We start from the raw sequence: 7,210 nt of genomic DNA on the forward strand, positions 1-7,210 counted from the left end.
ACAAGAACTGAAGTGTTCAGGGAAAAGGGGTATATATATATATATTATCAACAAATAATATAGCTTCTTGTCAGTATAAATTATTATGGTCTGGGTTGTACACATTTCAGTAGATATAATCACAGATCAAAAATGGATTCTAACAGTTTTCAGATTTGGAATCCTAGGAATCAATTTCCATGAAATGTGACTTCCTCTGCTGCCAATAGATGTTTTTGTTTTGAAAGTCACTGGCTTAAAATTAATTATATAAAATAAAGATATAGTATTTTTGTGATGTATTGAAACTAAACTGCACCTTTAATCAAAAGGACCCTGTGGGTCTCACTTCCCTGAAGTGGGAGTTTGGGTGTGGAGGAAACTACCAGCTGAGCCCACATGTGTGGGTTTGTATCCTGTTTTGTTCATTAGGTCATGGTCTACATATTCTTACTTCAATATACCACTCCAACTTCTCAACACACAAAGGATGCAAGTTACAAGTTACGTATAGGGCTCCTAACAATATAGAGAAAAATATTTGATCAAATGAAATAGGTTTAGTTGACAATGTCATTGTATTCACCTGGACAGCAATGTGACTATAGGTAATGTCATCACCAGTTTAAAATCTGTTCAGGAGTCTCCCAAGTCCCATAGAGGTACATTTAGCCATGGCCTAAAATGACATGGGTGAAGTCACACTTGGAAACCTACCCCTGTTTATTTGTTAAATGGCTTGTTTTTTATTTTTGTTTTGCTTTGTTTTACTTTTCAAGTTGACTGCTTTTTTTTTTTTAACTGAAAATGCCTTTATCTTTTTTATTGAAGTATAACATACAGTGTTATATGTTAGTTTCAGGTGTACAATATAATGATTCAGTAATCCTATACATTTCTCTGTGCTTATCAAAATAAGTGTAGTCTTAATCCTTTTTATCTGTTTTACCTATCCTACCTACTTCCCTCCTGGAAACTACCAGTTTGTTCTACATATTTAAGCATAGGGTTTTCCATTTTTGTTTTTGTCTCTTTTTTCATTGCTTGTCTTAAATTCCACATAATCCCTTACACCTGTCAGAATGGCTAAAACGAAAATCACAAATGTTAAGTGTTGGTGAGGATGCCTGATGCAGTGTTGGTGGGCATACACATTTGTACAGCCACTATGGAAAACAGTATGGACTCTTTCCATCATTTGGCTGTTGTTGCTAATGCTGCCTTAAGGGTAGGGTGCATGTATCTCTTTGATGCAGGGTTTTTTGGATAAATGCCTAGTAGTGCAATTGCTGGGTCATAGGGTAGCTCTATTTTTATGGAGGAACCTCCATACTGTTTTCCACAGTGACTGCTAATTTGCATTCCCACCGAGAGCGTAAGAGGGTTCAAGTTTCCTCAAAATATTAAAAATAGTATTACCCTATGGTCCAGTATTTCCACTACTGGGTTTTAACAAAAGAAAATGAAAACACTAATTCAAAAACATATATGCACCCCTATATTTGTTGCAGCATTTTTTACAATAGCAAAGATATACAAATACCTCAATTGTCCATCCATAGATGAATGGATAAAGATGTGGTGTGTATATAATATATGTAACATTTATCCATTCATCTGTGGATATATGTGTGTGTGTGTATACACACACATATATATAATGGGATATTACTTCACCATGAAAAAATGAGATCTTGCCATTTACAACAATATGGATGGAGCTAGAGGGTATAAGGCTAAATGAAATAAGTCAGAGAATGACACTATATGATTTCACGCATAGAATTTAAGAAATAAATGAAATTGAGTGCTTTATAATATTTACACAGAAAGTCTTAAAATCCAGGTATACTATTTCCTCTCATAATTGTTATCAAAGACTTTTCTGGAATAAGATATTTAGTTATGCCAAAAAAAAATTGTATAACCCCTTCTATATTATACCCTATTAATTAGTTGTCTGAAAGAAAGATTCATACAAAATCCATCTTCTGATTGATGAGCAAATACTGTGTGTTCCCCAAGATTGTCCTTGGATGTCTGTCATCAATTTAAATATTTTTGGTTAAATTATAAAATGTTATTAAAAACATTTACAAATTCAACAGATGAAAATGGAGACTTACACTGGTACTAAAATAAAAGTAATTTAAAATAGTATTTCAACTGCATTTCCCCTCAAATACTTTTTTCACTAATATATCTCTTCTGAATGGTCTATTGGCTTTGTCCATTTTTTAATTTCCATGTCAATGTTTTCAATTTCTGAGTTGACAGTTCTTTATATAACAAACATCTTAACATTCAGTCTCTCAATTTTGCAGAAAATATTTGATTAATTGCTTGACATTTTAGAAGGGTTTAATATTTACAGTTAAAGCACTGACGAATTCCTTTGTGACATATTTCTATTGCCTCTAATCTTAAAGACTGTTCTCCACACTTTCATTTCTAAATATTTAATTTTATTTTAATATTTCTGTGATTGAACTTTTTATTCTTCAACTTAGTGAATAGAAAAGTCTGCTCTACTCATTATTATGATAAAGATACTCTCTGCCCTCTTACTGATCTTAATAATTTTAATTTAATTATTGCTAATTAATTACAAAAGGAAGACACACAGTTACCATTTGCAGCCAATATGATTATATCCCCAGGAAATCCAGTCTAGTGAGAGGAACAAACGTGTAAACTTACTACAAAAAAGTAAATAACTTGAATGATACACAAGCAGAATTTTGTGGGTACCTAAAATACAGTAGCAAATTTGGCCTGGGATAGTTAAGAGTGGCTTCATGGGGGTGGGGGATGGATTAGAAGTTATAGTTCAATATATGTGAAATATATATGATGAATATATCAATATAGGTGAATGTGGTATTTCCGTGTGGAGTGATAAGAAAAATCTGGAAAAAGATACTGGTGATGGTTATGTAATCTTATAAACAATTAATTCCATTGCTTTGTACACTTCAGTGGTTAAAACAGAAAACTTTTATGTTATCTATAACCACAATGTTTATAATTAATAATGTAATGTACCAAAATCCATTGAAGTACAGACTTCAAATGGGTGAATTATGAGGCAGGTAAATTTTGTATCCATAAAGTTGTTTTTTTTTTTTTCTTGAAAGAATGGCTGTACAGGGCTGATACTTGATTCTCAAAAGACTGGAAGGCGATTACCAGATAGGAGGGAAAAAAATCTTTTTTAGACAAGAAAAGCTATCTTTGGTATGGGGATTTTTCTTTTCAGAAAATGTTATTTTCACTATATTTCTGTAAACCACGTTCATAAGTCCAGAACCATTAACCTTCTTTCAAGCACAAATTTTGAGTCCAGAAAGTGACTAGTGTCCAAAAAAGATCCTAACCTAAATATTTTAAGATTTAAGGGCCTGGAGAAGCTCTGCGGACCAAACTTAATAAAGACCGTCATCCATCTTCGTTTCCTGGTATCTGACATAGGCTGTCATTGATAATAACTAGGCAATTCTGCTCCCGGATCTTTTTGTAATAAGAAATATCCTACAGTTCTTCCATTAGAAAGATCCACATAATAACCAAATTAAAGAAGAGTTTAGGCTAGGGGCGCCTGGGTGGCTCAGCCAGTTAAAGGACTGCCATGGGCTCAGGTCATGACCCCAGGGTCCTGGGATGGATCGGGTCCAGCTTCCTGCTCAGTGGGAGTCTGCCTCTCCCGCTCTCTCTCTCTCTGCCCTTCTCCCCTACTCATGCTCTTTCTCTTTCTCTCAAATATATGAGTAAAATCTTTAAAAAAATATATAAAAAGGAGTCTAGGGACACATGGGTGGCTCTGTTGGTTAAGCATCTGTCTTTGGCTCAGGTCATGATCCCAGATCGAGTCCTGCATCCGGCTCCTTGCTCAGCAGAGAGTCTGCTTCTCCCTCTCCCTCTGCCTGCAGCTACCCTACGAGTGTACTCTTTCTCACTGTCTCTCTCTCTGTGTCAAATAAATAAATTTTTTTTTGAAGACTTTATTTATTTGACAGAGAGAGATCACAAGTGGGAAGAGAAGCAGGTGGGGTGGGGGGTGGCGGGAAGCAGGCTCCCTGCTGAACAGAGAGCCCGATGTGGGGCTCCATCCCAGGACCCTGAGACCATGACCTGAGCTGAAGGCAGTGGCCCCTCAAATAAATAAATCTTAATAAATAAATTAAAATAAACAGTAAAATAAATTAAATTAAAGAGTCTAAGCTAAGAAGACATTCTGGATGATTTTTAAGAATTGTAACTTTTTTTTTAATTGAAGTATAATCAACATACACTGTTGTATAGTTTCAAATGTACAATATAATAATTTAACCCTCTGTACATTACTCAGGCCTCATCACCATAACTTTACTTCTAATCCTGTTTTTTTTAATCTATTTATTTTCAGCATAACAGTATCATTATTTTTTCACCACACCCAGTGCTCCATGCAATCCGTGCCCTCTACAATACCCACCACCTAGTACCCCAACCTCCCACCCCACCCCCGCCACTTCAAACCCCTCAGATTGTTTTTCAGAGTCCATAGTCTCTCATGGTTCACCTCCCCTTCCATTTCTCCCAACCCCCTGATTCTGTTTTATTTCACTCATCCCCTCATTCCTCTCTCCTCTGGCAACCACACATTTGTTCTCTTCATTGAAAAGTCCATATTTTTTTGTCTCTTTTATCTCTCTTCATTTGTTTTGTCTCTTAAATTCTACATATGAATGAAACCATATGGTGTGTGTCCTTGTCTAATTTACTTCATTGAGCTTTATGCCCTCGAGGCTCATCTGAGCCATTACAAATGGTAAGAGCTCATTCCTTTTTATGTATTTTATTCCATTTTATATTCCATTATATAATATACACACACACCATTACTTACGGTGCATATATACACACACACACACGCACCCCACATCTTCTTTATCCATCCATAGATGGACAGTTGGGTTGCCTCTGTATCTTGGCTATTGTAGACATGACAACAGACATAGGGGTGCATATTTATTTTTGCTAGTGTGTTCAAAGAAAAATGGTAACTTATTAACATGGAACTTCCAGAACAAAGTGTTGATCTGGTTACTCAGGACTAACATATTTGTCCTTGAGTCTGTTAAAATTCTTGCCTTTACCACTCATTTCCCAACACTGGGTCCTAAATGACTAAGGGAAAAACTCTGAAGTTGAAGAGTTCAGATCTCTTCCACTAGCCAGCGGTCATGCCTGAAATCCAGCTAGTGAATGAGATAGCCAAGGATTCAGAATAGGCCACTTAAGACATCAGATATTCCAAGAAAATAAGGATTTTTCCTTCAACACCAACACAATGATTATATGCTCCAGTAAAAACACGGAGTCATGGTTCTTGGTATCACCATTTATTACCTCTGTAATAATGCATTCGACAAAACTCCATTTCCTCATTGTTAAAGCACAGCTCTTTACCCATGGGACAGTGCCATTGAAACAAAATAAAAGAATACATCTATTTAACTCCAGGTGTGCCCTACAAATAACAAATCACTGGATCATCTTTTATATCTTTTTCTGGGGTGCCTGGGTGGCTCAGTGGGTGAAGCCTCCGTCTTCAGCTCAGGTCATGATCCCAGGGTCCTGGGATCGAGCCCTACATTGGGCTCTCTGCTCAGCAGGGAGCCTGCTTCCCTTCCTCTTTCTGCCTACTTATGATCTCTGTCAAATAAATAAATAAATAAAATCTTTTAAATAAACAAATGAATCTCTTTTTCCTTTGGCCCATTTTTTATTGTGTTAAAATATGCATGACATAAAATTTACTATAACAACTATTTTAAGCATACAACTTAGTCCCATGAAGTATGTTAAGCAATATATTGTCATCTTAAAAATTTTTCACTTTTTATTATGGATTTTGAAAGCATACAAAAGCATAGAGAAGTGTAAGCAGCACTTAGTTCTGCAACGTAGCCATCACTCAGCTTCAGAAGCCAAATGCTTCTGGGTCCCCAGAATCAATCCCACTTAATCGCCGTGGATGATTCTTGCAGTGCATTGTTGAATGCAGCTTGCTAATACTCTGTTGAGAATTTTTGCATCTTGTTCACGTAGTTTTCTTTTTTTTGGTAGTGTGTTTGTCTCGTTTGGGTTTCCCTTGTTATCAAGGAAGTGATAGTCTTTCAGAACGTAGTTAGAAGTTTTCCTTTTTCTTCTATTTTTTGGGGATAGTTTGAGGAGAATAAGTACTAACTCTTTTTTTAAGAGTTTGGTAGAATTTATTGGTGAACTCATCTGGTCTTGGAATCAATGTGAGTTTTTAATGATTGATTCCATTTCATTACTAGTAATTGATTTTAGATTTTTCTATTTCTTTCTGACTCCAATTTGGAGGATTGTATGTTGTGAGGAATTCAGCCTTCTACTTTGTCCACTTCGTTGTTATATGATGACCAATCCTATTTCATTTCTATTGCTATCCACTTCCTGCCCATCTCCCTCTTACTAGATTATTTCAAAGAAAATCATATTGTTCAATCTACAGATACTTCAGAATGGGTTATAAAAGATGAATACTTGTTTTTTTATAAAAAACATAAACACAAACTATCATTTTATCCAAATACACAATAATTCCTTAAGGTTTGTGTACAAATTTCCCTTAGTGTTTCATAATTTATTTTTTTCTTTTTATTGAAGTATAGTTGAACAATATATTTCAGGTGTACAACATAGTAATTCAACAATTCTATACATTACAAAACGGTTACCACAAGAAGTATGGTTATCATACTTATTATATGTCACCATATGATAAGACATTATATGTCACCATATGTTATTAAACTATTAATAACTGTATTCTCCATGCTGTACTCTTCATCCTCATGACTCATTTTATAACTGGAAGTTCGTATATCTTAACTCCTTTACCCGTTTTGTCCATCCTTGACACCCCTCCTTTTGGAAACCACCAGTTTTCTGTATTTATATCTATTTCAGTGGTATTTTTGTTTTGTTTGTTCACTTGTTTTTTATATTCTACATGTAAGTAAAATCATATGGTATTTGTCTTTCCCTGTCTGCTTATTTTACTAAGCATCATATCTTTTAGGTCCTTCCATGTTTTCATGACTGGCAAGACTTCATTATTTTTTAACAGCTGAGTAATATTCCTGTGTGTGTGTGTGTGTGGGCGCGCGCACACACACATGCACGCACACAAACGCACATCTTTATTCACTAATTTGTT

This window comes from Mustela nigripes, chromosome 1, assembly GCF_022355385.1.
Source record: "Mustela nigripes isolate SB6536 chromosome 1, MUSNIG.SB6536, whole genome shotgun sequence".
Classification (NCBI taxonomy): domain Eukaryota; kingdom Metazoa; phylum Chordata; class Mammalia; order Carnivora; family Mustelidae; genus Mustela; species Mustela nigripes.